We start from the raw sequence: 13,009 nt of genomic DNA on the forward strand, positions 1-13,009 counted from the left end.
TTGTGATTTCTATTTCTTTTCTTATTATCGTCTCTTTATTTGCGCCATACTGACGCAATTGTTATAATACTGTCGTTATTCATTTTCATGCTGTCGTAGATCTTTTCATTACTTTAATACTGCCGTAGTTCTTAATTGATACTATATCACAGTTCCTATTAATTGCATGATCCGATAGTGTCCTGTTGCTTTTTATAATTCAACTTGTTTATTTCGATTTGATTTTAGTGTTTGCTTTTCTATATCGCAATAACTCCTATTCATAAGAGCATTGTTTTAGGCTCGTGGTTCGTTTTGTTTTGTTGTTGGCCAAATGTAAACATAGGATCACGAAGGTTTGATTGGACGTTAAGTCCAATGCTTTATGATGGGAGAATAGTTTATTCCACCATTTTCAACATAAGAAAATGCCTGTACCAAGTCAGGAATATGACAGTTGTTATCCATTCGTTTGATGTGTTTGAGCTTTTGATTTTGCCATTTGTTTACGGACTTTCCGTTTTAAATTTTTCTCGGAGTTTTGTATTTTTGTTATTTTACTTTTACTTAGAAAGAAACCTTGCAATGACTGTTATTCTTTATAGCATGATGACTTTATATTGAAGCCTTACTAGGAACTTATTTCGTTGTAGCATTATCACGAATTTTGAATTCTGTTTACACGTGTTTCCTTATTTTCTTTGACATAGCAATTATTATGTGTTTATAAAAAAAAATCCAAATAAATTAAATGCAGTGTATGAATTTTTATTTTATTTTTGAAAAAATTTGCTCGCTGCGTAATAGCCTTATGTGATCTGACGCGGAATTTAACCAATCTTTCTTGTGTTACGCTTTAAAACTTTTCAAAGATACAAGACGCGCGTTTAATCCACAGAAAGACTCATCAGTGGAACTCGAATTAAAACAGTTGGAAAGTCAAATCAGTAACGTTGTTTTGAAGTCCATAGAACACTTAATAATGAAATATTATGAAAGGTGTACCTATTCTTGCAAAGGACATCTACGCCCTGGGTAGGAAAACAACCTAAATGTTTCAAACGAATTTAATAGTTTGTGAACAATTAATTTACAGAACATGCCAGCATCATTGATATCACAAAAGTTGTGACTACTAGGCTGGTGATATTCTTGGAGCCAAAACGTCCATCAGTGGCGGCATTAACCAAGCAGTTGTTAATACTAATCAAAGATACCAGGATTGAAATTTATCATACCAAACGTTCTTTCCAAGTCTGAAATATGACAGTGTTTTTTTTACGCTTGATGTGTTTGAGCTTTTTATTTTGCCATTTGTTAAGGGACTCTCTGTTTGGAATTTTCTTCTGAGCTCGGTATTTCAATTATTTTACTTTTTTTCATCCTCATCTAGCACATATGCGACACCTAAATCCAAACAGTTGGAAGGCCAGAATCAATTATAAATTAAAAGAGCATTAAAACAAAAACAAACAAAAATTGCTTGCCAAATGTGTGTTTAACATCTAAGCCTTGTGGCAGACAAATTTTAGTGTTTAAAATGAAATTTACATTTTATGAATACTAAATTTACAGAAAACGACGTCTGGAAGCCCGAAAATAGATAAAAATTGGCGAGCATGATAACTTAAGAGGATGAATCAAACAGAATAATGCCATTACATCATCAATAAAGCTCTACAGAACTCGTTATCAATGTTACTGATGTGGCTGTTGTCACCTTTCCTTGTTCTGATACCTGATATTAAAAAACATTATACTCTAGAAAATTAAATCTCAATATCATAATTAATTCATTTATAATATTGGTAAAAAGGAGATTTTCCGCTCAAATTCTACCTCGTTCATATTGCCTTGTCATTTTGATTTACAGAGCCGTTGTAATTGATCCTAAAATGATCATACACAAAGAAACATTTCCCATTTAAATGTTTTAGCATTTTCATGGTTATTTGACTAATCAAACAATTGATCGCGTTAGGAGCCTACAAAGGGCCTGCGGGATATTTAGAATCCGTGGTATAAATGTTACAGCTTCCTGCAATAACACAGATATGTCGATAGTCGGGAAATTAAAAACTTTAATTCTTCAGATAAGCTTGTTTACAATGCTTCATTCGGTGACGGTTTGACGTTAGATGCTCTGTTATTTTGTTTTAAGCATTTCAACACAGGATATTATTCTGGTCCAAATATAGTATAAGGTTTCTGATTATTAATCATTCCAACAAACAATATTTCTTGAAACTATACTTCGAATAATGAAATTGTTTTAGTTATGCAATTTTGAAGTATCTTGACTTAGAAATGACATAATGCAAATAGCTGGGAAACAGGAAGTTGTAAATACAACTATTCATAAATAAAAAATACTATTATATACCACGCTGCAAGTTTTGTTTATCTATTCATATAATGCATATATTGACATAGAAATATAAAAAACAAAAACAGTCTTTAAGCGTTTTGAATCATTTATTGAGGACAGTAATGTCGTGGTTATCGACAATTTAACTTCTTTAATACAGAGCAAAACGCCACTCAGGTATTTTCATTTATAATTGTAGATGACATATTCTCTTTTTTTATATACCAACGTTAAAACCGACTGATGTCCATTTCAGACCTTTAATCAACATATGTAAAAAATTTCATATTGCCCATGTGTAGTTATGAAATTGAAATGCGGGGAATTCTTGAAAAATATTCAAAAGAAATAAACAATATTATTTGGAATTTTATATGGGATGGGAAAGTTAACCAAATAGAAAGACAGGTTTGTTGTCTTGATATAACAAAGGGCGGAATGGGCATGATTAGTATAGACTTATTCATTAGAAGTAAACAAATAAAGTCTCTTTATCGTATTCTCCATGAACCATTAGAAAGCTGGAATGCGATTGGCAAGTATTGGCTTCGACACTTTGACAACAAGTATAATGATCAGTATTTTTTATGTAAATGTTCAAATATTAAAGGACTAAATATTAAAAATATTCCTTTATTTTATCAGAAAATGATTTTTACATGGTCTAATTTTCTAAAAATTGGAGATAATCCCAAAACTAAGAACGAGGTACTTAATATGAGACTATTTGGTAATTCAAAAATTTCATTTCAAAATAAGCCATTGTTTTTTTCTTCCTTTCTAAATAGTAACATGAAATATATCAAAGACATATGGAATGTAGAAACCAACAAATTTAACAGTTGTTGTTCTATATTTGAAAAACTTGTAGATAAAAGAAACTGCATATCGGAATTTTCAAGAATTAAAAATGCAATACCAATTGACTTCTTACAAATATTAGAAATTGATAATGAAATTAATAAGAAACCAAACATAGAATTGAAACTTTCTAATGAAATGGTTATATTAGACAGATCTGGGAAAACAATCAAACCAAAAGAATTAAAACTAAAATATATTCGAGACATGATTAATAAGAATATATATCCAAAATGTCAACTTAAATGGCAAGAATTTTATGGCCACGAAATTAATTGGAAAATAGTATGGGGCAATTTGAAAAAGGTTAAAATCACCAATAAAATGAAAGAATTTCAATGGAAATGCATTCACAATATCATATATACGGAAAGTAGACTTAAAAAAATGCAATTGTCAAACGGAAAATGTCATATTTGCCAAACTGTAAATAATACTGAAAATCTGCAACATTTATTTTTCGATTGCAATACAACAAAATTAATCATTAGTAAAATCAAAGATATTTTTACATTATGGAATATTCAATTAGATGATGATAATTTAAAACAGTTTATGCTTTTGGGAGATAGCAGTGGTCACTCGAACCAAAATTTACTTATAAATCTATTTTTTATTTTGACAAAATGGTCCGTGTGGAAAATAAGAAACAAAATTAAATATGATGGGATAAAAATGTCCTCTACATATATTTTAAATCTTTGGAAATCATACATGGTAACACATCTGAAATCTGTACCCTGTTACTTATCAATTAATACATTAGACAAAGAGAAAATAAACACATTAATTAATTTCATACTATAAGTACATACCTTGCAGGAGATAGCAGTCATGTTGTCTGTTTTTTTTTATATCTCTTTAATTTATATTGATTACGGTAATCCATGGTTTAAAGATGCACTCGATTATGTTAAAATATTATGTGAATCTGGTTTATAGGTGCACTCGTTTATGTTTTTATAATGTTATATTATTTACCACTAGTAGTACATTCTATAAAGATATTCCCTTTTCACTCATTGTCATATAAAAGAATATAAGTATTATTACATGTATACTATTTTTTTCGGATAATATAGTGCACATTTTTCAACCTCCTGCTTCCCGGACAGTTGGCTTAAATGTAAACGGGAATCCACAGTTTGCATCCTGGGCAACTGAGGAAATTGTAAACAGGAAATATTTGGAATAAACAAGTATCAATTTAAAAAAAACAAAAAAAAAACATAGGTATAGACGATTTGTTGTTTCACCCACGTCGCAAAAAAACGAAGGTGAATTAAACAGATCAAGTATCAAGTCAAAAGTTGTTTAAACCTTTAATAAAAAATTGTTTTAACTTTTAATCAAAAATTGTTTAAGTTTTTAATCGAAAATTGTTTAAACTTTTAATCAAAAGTTGATTAAACGTCTGAAGTGTATTCATACATATTTTCCCCCGAACCTAAACATTAATATCAAAGACAATTTGGTATTAAATCGTAATAATTTGCATCTATGACCAAGATACATGAATGTAAATCCGAGGGACAAATTAAAGCATTACTCACAAAATTTTACAAGATACATATTTCCTTCGCATTCACATTTTATAAATGCTAAAACTTGCCAAAAAAGCATCAAACAAATGTAGTCTTGAACTACCTTTACGTATATATGGTAGAAAGACATCACAAAAATAGGACATGAGGTCCCGTTGTAAAATGAAATCCAAGGAAATTTACCTTTCAACTGTTTCACCGTTATCTTCGTTTTAAAATTAAATAATGATTCTTTAGTTTTGATTATTTCCTTTCGTTCAGCGTTGATGTTTTGTTTGCTCCTTCTTATGGCGTAAATATATCACAAGTAGTTCTAGATGGATTAGTGTGCAGTGAGGGGTCTTAGATTTCAATTAAATAAAAAAAAAACTAGTTTGACAGTATCATAAAAAAGTAAAAACTTTTATCAGACTATATAATTCGCACAAATGTATTTGAAAGGTGGTATTCAAACTAAAATGTTTATGGTTATTTCATAGAAAAGATAATTTAGTTAAAAACTAACAACTTATTGTTGCGAATAGGTCATGAGAACAAAAGACAAATGAAGTACAGGTATACAAATATAACAACCAAATGAAAAGTCAAAATCACAAAACTTTATAAAAAAAAAAAAAAAAAAACACAAAAAAAACCACCAAAAAAACCCCCACAAATAACAAACAAAAAAAAATGTCACAAGCTTTTTCGGATAAAACATTGTTTTATAACCCATAAAATTGAGAATGGAAATGGGGAATGTGTCAAAGAGACAACAACCCGACCGAGAGACTTGTTTTCTCTCAATCGATTTATGACTTTTGAACAGCAATATACCACTGTTACTTTATTTAAAACAGAAAATTCCATATCATATGAGGATGGAGCCAAAAGAGGGACGAAAGATACCAGAGGGACAGTCAAACTCATAAATCGACAATAAACTGACAACGCCATGGCTACAAATGAAACAGACAAACAATAGTACACATAACACAACATAGAAAACTAAAGAATAAAACACGAACCCAACAAAAAACTAGGGGTGATATCAGGTGCTCCGGAAGGGTAAGCAGATCCTGCTCCACATGTGGCACCCGCCGTGTTGCTGATACGTCATTATGATATCTGATGGTTCTTGAATAGGTCTATATAGCATCTACTTTAATAATTCAATCATGAAATTTAAAAACAATGTTTTCTTTTATTAGATTGCATGCTAGTTCCTATTGAAATTACATGTATATTTGCAGTGCGTATACTCAAACTTACTCTTGCAAAGAAATGAATACAATGTTGCTATTGATATAAACTTTCATACTAAATAAAAAAAAATGTCATCTTAGAAGGGAAACTAATGTAAGTCTTCATCGGTATACCAAAGGAACTTTGTCGAGTTCCGACATGTATTCCATTTTTTTTCTTAATATGCTTCGAAGACAAATTGCTTTGTTAAAATTGTATCCAAAATTTCTTGCAATTTATAGATTAGTTAATTTGTTGATCAATAATTGTTTTTAAAAGATTTGCATTATGCATCTATATAATTAGGTAGCAGACATTCATTTTCTTTTGAGAAATGCTTTCAACTGTTTTCCTTTGTTTGATATAAAAACACTTATACAGCATCCAGATTTAAAACAATTTGTTTTTCTATTGTTTTTCCTTTCCCACGCATATTTTCTTTTGATAAAAAGTTTCAATACGTAAGAACTTTATAAACTATATTGACACTCTAAAAATCTATTGACTGCATTCTTCAGAAGATACTCAAGTATTTGCCATCTGTTATGGAATTCTTAAGGCAGGAAACTTAACCCAGGAAATACTTAGATCTTAAGCCTTCTTTTGTTTATTGATTCTCGAAAACCTTGAATTCGAGGAGTGAGCTTGATTCTTTAAAAATTGCGTCTAAAATAATGTCAGTTAATATCAAAATCCTCTATTTTCGATTTACCTCTATCATATATGATACAAGTACGACTTTTTTTCTTCACTTCTTTGGTATATTGATTCTTGAAAACCTTGAATTCGAGGAGTGAGCGCGATTCTCTGAAAGCGTTGTCTAAAATAATGTCAGTTTATATCAAAATCTTCTACTTTCGTTTTACCTCTATCATTACTAATACAAGAACGCTATTTTTTTTTAATTTCTTGCCCACAACTAATACATTTGGGGTTTCGTATATTTATAAGATAGGCAATAGCTTTAGTTTCACCTTAAATTATATGTGGTTTATAAGCCGCATTTCTTTAGGATAGCTCTACGGTTAGTAGTAATTCTATTTACAAATTAGACCGACAGAAAGAAGCAAGAAAAAGCGATACACTAGACTTTATTTCTAACTATTTTGAAAGTTTGAGCAAATCAGTTTTATGTGAGTCCAGATAAAACAAATTAAATTGATATGCATTCTTTTGTTTTAATTGTGCTTTTTAATGGTTTAAGAAATGTAAGCTTCAAACTATTTTTTAACATTATCATCTATTCATTTTTCATATTTCTATGCATCGTGCGATTGCTATAACCATCTGTGGTACCCGCATTTATATCAACGCTTGAAAACATTCAATCCTTAATCTTTTCTTTTTTAACACCGACTACAACAGTAGTGAAGAGTTTTATTCATAGTGGAATTTTAAAGAAAACAATGGCAACTTACAATCACATCTCTAATGATTAATTGGCTATTCGAAATTTTAGCATAGATATTTATAAAATAGTAGTGTAGAATAAAGAGGCATTGGTGATCATTGAATGTTACAATGATTTATATTGTTGATAGTAATTATATCGTAGACTATTGATACCTACATGAAAGATTTCATAGCTGAGAGTTGTTCTGAAAGAATGTTAAAAAAAAGTCTCTAAACAACTCATTAGAAAGACCTGCGTCAGGATTTTTAAAAGTAAATAGATTTACTTTGATGGGTTACTCAAATTCTTCTGTTGTCTATTAAGTTTCATCGACATAACACTTCTTGCTAATAATCAAGACCATTCATGCTGTTCAATATTTCATTCTTCATGACACCTTATTCGTTCTTTGTGCTTTCTGTTTTGGTCTGTAGTTAATATTGTACTATGGCAGTAGATTAATGCGTATGTTTGTTGTTGTTTTGTGTTTTAGTTGTTGGTGATTGCTATGCATCTGGCGCAAATACAAAATTTCAATCCTGGTATCTATAAAGATTTTTTTACAGTCACTGGGTCGATGCCACTGCTGGTGGATTTTTTTTTATTCCCCGAGGGTATCACCAGCACAGTGAACAGTACTTCTGTGTTGACACGAGCTATCATTGATATGGTCATAATTATATATTAACTGTTTACAAAACTTTGAATTTTTGAAATATTTAGGCCTTTCTACCTCAGGAATAGATTCCCTTAGCTGTATTTGGCAAAAAGTTTAGAAATGTTTAGTCGTAAATGCTCTTCAACTTCGTTCTTTATTTGGCCTTTAATACGTTTTCGGATCGAGCGTCACTGATGAGTTTTTGCAGTCGAAACGCGAGTCTGGCGCAAATACAATTAAAGTCCTAGTATCTATAATGAGTTTATATGCTTTTGTTGTTTTGATTGCGATTGCTGCTGTTGGAGAATGTACTCTTGTATTTGGTCCTTTATTGGTGTACAATTTATCGTTTATGAGACTCTTTAGTTTTCTTAATCCTTATTTGATTATGAAATACGCTGACGAAACGCAAGTCTGACGTACCAATATATAAGCCTGGTATCTTTAATGATTTTTTTACACCCACTAGGTTGATGCCACTGCCAGTAAACGTTTCGGGCCGAGTCAGCAATTCTTTGTTCATTTTCGATAAATTATTTGAAACATTAAGGTTTTCTACCCCGAAGTATAGAATACCTTCGCCGTAATGCTCTTCAATTTCGTATTTGTTTTGACTTCCAGCCATTATCTCATGTAAACAAAACCAATGTGTATGCCAATTGGTGATATTTTGTAATATGGACACGATATGCTATCATGTATATTCTATATAAGACTATTTATTTGGAAAGTGAATCAGTATCTCCCCGAAAGGCCGCTGTTACTTATCTTTTAGTTTGTTTCTGTGTGTGTTACATTGTCGTTTGGATTTTTGTTACTGTTGTTTCGTTGTTTTTCTCTTATAGTTGATGTGTATCCCTCGGTTTTAGTTTGTAACCCGGAATTGTTTTCTCTCAATCGATTCATGACTTTCGAACAGCGGTATACTACTGATGCCTTTATTTACCTAATGTTTTTGAACTAATGCTAAAACCAATCAACTACAATGTATCACAAGTAATGATACATTTTATTTGTGTCCTTGCTTTAGATTAAGTTTAAAAAGAAAACACACACTTGACGGACAGAAAAATACATACATTAAAATGTTGGAGCGAATTCCGCATGCTGCGTAGAATATAACCCGTTCGAGTTTTAAGGATGTATATATATTTAATTGCTGAATTGTTGGTTTTTCTTACTTTTTATTGTCATTGTTTGTTGGAATTCTTTCTGTGTTATTATATTTTATGGCAATAGACGAAACGTATTGTCTCAACAATAGCTATCATTGTTCGAAGAAAATATGTGCTGTCCCTTATTGCCAGAAACTCACCTTATTCATATCCGGTGAGTATAACAATGAAATGAAAAACAGTGAAACAAAGAATGAAATATTTCTATTATTTTCTAAAATATTGATAAAAGCTATTTGATTACATTTTTTCAAACACCTTTTTCATAACTTCTTTTTTATTCCTTTATTCCAAATTATCTAAAACCACTTATGGTTGGCTGGGTGATTTTGTTTTATTGTTTTCTCATTTTAAAATGTTGAGTTATTTGAAACGCAGTATTGTTTTACAGCCAATGCAATGACTTTTGCACAACTTTATTTAAACGCTCTTCAACGTTGTTTTTATGCGTCCTTCCAACTGATTAATTCGAACGCATGTGATGGGTTTTTATGTAGACGAGAAATACGTTTTTAGTGCCAAATTATAAACTTGGTATCTTTGATGAATTTTTACAACAATCGGGTTTATGCATCTGATGTTGATGTTTCGTTCCCGGGGGTATCATCAGCCCAATAGTCAGCTTTTCTGTGTTGACAAGCAAATTCATATATACGATAATTTCCCGCTAATCAATTGTTCAGTTTTAAAAAAGTAAAAATAACAAAAATACAAAACTCCATGGACAATTCAAAACGGAAACTCGCTCATCAAATGTCAAAATCAAAAGCTCAAAGACATCAAACAAACGAAAAACCAGCCGTCATATTCCTGATATAATCCGGCATTTCATTATAATGACCACAATGTATGAGCAAACCAAATATACATGCAAGTTAAAAATGTAAAACAAAAATGAAATATAGCAGTCAACATTATGGTATAATCTTAATCACTATAAAATAAATATAAAACAATGATAGACAAGTATAAAGCACAATTTAAGAAATTATGCTCTGATTTTCATTTGGCTTTTGAACTGTTAAAATTAGAGGTCATTGAATGTCATGAGTAGTCGAAACGCGCGTCTGGCGTACCATATTACAAGCGTAGTGTCTTAAAAGTTTTAACATACTAACAAGAAATTTTATATACACTTCCCTTACTATTCAATAAATAAGAAGACGTCATTTTTAGTTTTTTTCGCTGATAATTTTCATTCAAACGAAATAAGCCGAAAAACGGCAATATTACTGATTTTGTGTGCCATGTTCCTTTCTTCATTTACCTTCATCGGTAACTCCCAAACCAGAATATTTGAAAACCAATGATGTATGAGAACAGACACAATTGTAGCGCTATATGACCGAAGAAGAACATAAAAATAAAAGCTAATCCATTTAAGAAACATTTGTTTCATAATAATTTTCAAATGTATAAAAAAACAAATAATAAATGTTTGTTACTAATCATGTCAGTACTGAAGGAATTACTGACTACTGAGCTGTTGAAACCATCAGGAAAAGATACTCCACCAGCAACGGTATCGACCCAGTAAAGGAAGACAACAATTGAAACATGTAATGAAGCTGTTTCTGTTGTTTACTTAGGTAAAATTTTATGGGTGTCTAATATCAAATAATTCGTAACCTTTTGTTCATATATTTTTCTCTCACTGCTATCTTTTTTTAATTCAATTTTATTGATGACGTAAGAAATACTTTCTCTAGACTTGATAAATGTTTGTTTCCTTTGTTCCTGGCACAACAATAGGAGCCATTTACTATATTTGTGAATTACTCATTAGAATAAACAAAAGATTGCAAATCCTTGACTGTAAATCTCAATTACAACAGAATTATGAAATCTGATATGTTAAATCCCCTTTGTGTCGCTTGTAACAGTTAATTAAATTAGATTTCTGATTCACAGGATTTGTCATTATCACATTCGTCTGCCAGGCACTTAATAAAATGAAAATTTCTCCGAACGATGAAGTGTCAACTGTTGAAAATGATGTCACAACTGGATGACGAGGTGTCTTTGTCTTCATGTTTTCACAGTCTTCTATAAAAATCCCAATAGTTTATTGTTTTCAGTCTTCTGCTGAACTGCTATCAGTCATTTAGTGTATTGCTTTCGATAATTTGATTTGCTCCTTTCAGTCACTTTGTTCAACACTTTCAATCATTTGCTACATTGCTTGATTGTTGGTTGCTTAACGTTCAGTGGTACTTATTACGTGATACTAGATTATGGAGCACTACTGTCATATTTTCGTAGGTTGAAAATGGTAAATGTAACCATGCAACGAATTGTTATAAAATTCCTGCTTTGAAGAACATATCGGTATATACATTAAACAGATCTGTTTTTGGTATTATCTCTCTTTAAATCTTTCAAACGATGTTTAGTACAAAACATTTCCAAGTCAGCAATAGAAATACATAATAAATCAATGATAAATTGTGCATTTTGTATTGCAATTCCAAATTATGTACATATATGTCATTTTACATTATTGGTTTAAATGATTTATTTGATATATGTATACATTTATTTAACTACTAGCTTTTGCGCCCATTTATTAATCTCTTCGCAATTTTTTAAGAAAAAAAATTCGCTAAAACGTTAAAATTAATCATACATTTACCATTGGACTTCTTTGAAACTGAGTTTTACTGTGCGTTTTTCTGTATAAATAAAGGCACTAGTAGTATACCGCTGTTTAAAATTCATAAATCGATAGAGAAAAAACAAATCTGGGTTACAAACTAAAACTGAGGGAAACGTATCAAATATAAGAGAACTACGACACAACAGAGACACAACAGCGAAATGTAATACACACAGAAAAGACCTATAATGTAATAATGGCCATTTTCCTGACTTGGTACAGGCCTAGGGCATGTTATGAAAAAATTGGGGTTGAAACTGGTTTTGTGGCATGCCAAACCTCCCGCTTTAATGGTAGTGTTAACTATAACATTAAAATGACAACATGTATGTTTGTTTTTTCTACCTTTGTCAGTCTAGCATGATTTTTAATTTAAGTTCATTTATATATTTCGGAGATTAGTATGACGTCCACTATCACTAAACTAGTACACATTTTTGTTTAGGGCCAGCTGAAGCACTTTCTCGCTGTGTTGAAGACCCATTACCGGCTTTCAGCTGTTTTCTGTCCTTTGCTCGGGTTCATGTCTCTTTGACACATTCCACATTTCCATTCTCAATTTTATTATTACTAGGAAGTGTGCTTATTACATTTATTTCCTTTAATCTATCGTTGACGACAAATTATTGATTGAACTTTATGATGTTTAAAAATTTGGTTTTCGGTGTTCCTGATGAATTACATCACATTTAGCACACATCAATGTCATCCCGTTTTGCTTTGATTTTGTAAAGAAATGATTTGCAAAAAATGCCCATACTGCTAATTTTACAAAAATTGATTGAATAATATAAAGGTTATTAATAGATCAAAGAATATCTTAATTTTTCTTCTTCTTGTTGGTATCGTTTTTTAACTAAAGACTTAAAATGAGCCTTTGGTATGAATTTTAATTACTGATAAAATCTGCTTAAATTACAGAGTAAACAAAGAAATTTGCAAAAAAGGATAACATAGGCATTATGTCATAATTAGAAAACCGATTGATGAGCAATACATAAATGTTTCCAATTTCATTTTCATGTAAATTATTCTTTTCTTTTTCTTCACCACGTATGGAAACTTGTTAAAATTGTTGCAATCTCGGAATTCCAGAAAAAGAAAAAAAATATGCAGCATTGCGTGTTCTATTGATGATTAATCGTGTTTCC

The sequence above is a fragment of the Mytilus edulis genome, chromosome 3 (assembly GCF_963676685.1).
Source record: "Mytilus edulis chromosome 3, xbMytEdul2.2, whole genome shotgun sequence".
Taxonomy (NCBI): Eukaryota; Metazoa; Mollusca; class Bivalvia; order Mytilida; family Mytilidae; genus Mytilus; species Mytilus edulis.